Genomic DNA, 1,754 nt, shown 5'->3' with positions numbered 1-1,754 from the left:
ACTAAGTGATGTGCTGACCTATGAAATTTCAGAGGCTAATAAGATATCAACTAAATAATGTCAGAAACTACTAGCATCTCAGCTAGAACATTCAGAAACTATACTAGCATATCAGCTAGAAAATTTCAGAAACTACTGGCATATCAATTAAATGTTGTCAGAAGACTAATAAACTGAGAACCTCAAAAGGCAAATACTGATGGATAATATTGGAAACTGCTGGCATGTTTATCTATTTCTTCAAGCATAGTAAGAAACAATCCATTGGACTGATCATATATGTGCACATGCGTGTTAAATTAAGGGACAATAAATTGGTCCGTATACTGATATGCAGATGAGGTTTGGGGAAGAAAACAGAGCATAATTGTGCATTACCTGCGATCCTCTAGCTGCACTCCGGCCAGGCAACTGGAATCCTCTGAACTCTGCAAACATGTTAATTAAATCGATCTGCTGCAATCCAAATCTTTCCAAAAGCGCCATCCCGAAGAAAATTCCAGCAGGCTCCCAAAAAGGATCAAACCTGCAATGCATCACAACCAAATACAACCTGACGCGAAGATGCTCTGAGACTGAGAAAAATCAGAGGTTCTTTTCCTTTTCCAAGCAGCAGCAAGAACACAATAATGCATCAATTATCAATGACGACAATCTCCATTAGCAAGCAGCACCAAGAACACCTTGTAGATTACTCAAACAAAAGCAGCGGCACGAGGAGCAGTGCGCATGCACCCCGGGCCATCAATCACCTCCTCTGCAATACCGCCTGGTCTCCTTCGCTTGGGGAAGGGGAGCAGCACCGGCTGTCAACACCGGGACGCGACGAAGCCGACGCCAGAGATTCCGAAGGGCGACCAGATCCGTCCCCCTCGGGGGCTGGGACTGGAGAGGAGGAGGCTGGTTATGGCTAGCGACCAAGCGACGGAGAGATGGCAGGGATGAGGTCGGCTGGCGACGACGGATCTCCATGGCGCAGCGGAGAGGACGGCGGCAACCTGCGACCTTCGCCGTCTCCGACCGATTTCATCCGTCGCTGCAAGATTTCGCCTGTCGCCTGTCGCCTGTCGCCCGTCGCTGGAGGACGTCGCCGCTAACCTTCGCCCATGCCCTCTCTCTCCTGGTCGATCCGGGAAACCCGGCGTGGGAGTGGAGGCCTCCAGGCGCGGCGTCGCCACCGAGAACGACGCCCCATATCGTGGCCGATCTCAGATCCTGAAAAACGGGAGAAGATGTGGAAGAGATAGGATGGTGGGGTCTATTCCAAAGTAACTACGCTACTAGTACAACATATAAATGCATATTCATATAGTAATCCTTTTACTATCAGTATTACAACGAAATGTTTGAGGGTGTAATATAGTGTGTGTATATATATATACATACATACTGCGTTACTTAAGTTTGGATTCACTATCCACAAGATCTTGATTTTGACAATCCTTGCTCGTCCAACATGTTAGCTAGTGTTAGACTCCGACCGGGTTTCCTGAGTGTGGTCCTGGGGCCCAATATTTTTTTTTTCAAAAAATTACAAAAACCATCCTAAATGTCGTCCTGAGTTTGATATAAGATGATTTGTTGTAAATACCTCATCCTAATTTATTTTAGTTTAAGATTCTCCCCAATACTGCTATTACTCATTCATTTTTGTGGTCGCAACCCCATAGGACAACACAACTATTGAGACTTGTTGTCACTCATGTTGGCCAAACACTATGAGTGTAAGGCCCCCGCTCATGGTGTCTAGCATG

This window comes from Oryza glaberrima, chromosome 1 (assembly GCF_000147395.1).
Source record: "Oryza glaberrima chromosome 1, OglaRS2, whole genome shotgun sequence".
Taxonomy (NCBI): Eukaryota; Viridiplantae; Streptophyta; class Magnoliopsida; order Poales; family Poaceae; genus Oryza; species Oryza glaberrima.
This window is presented reverse-complemented; position numbering follows the sequence as displayed.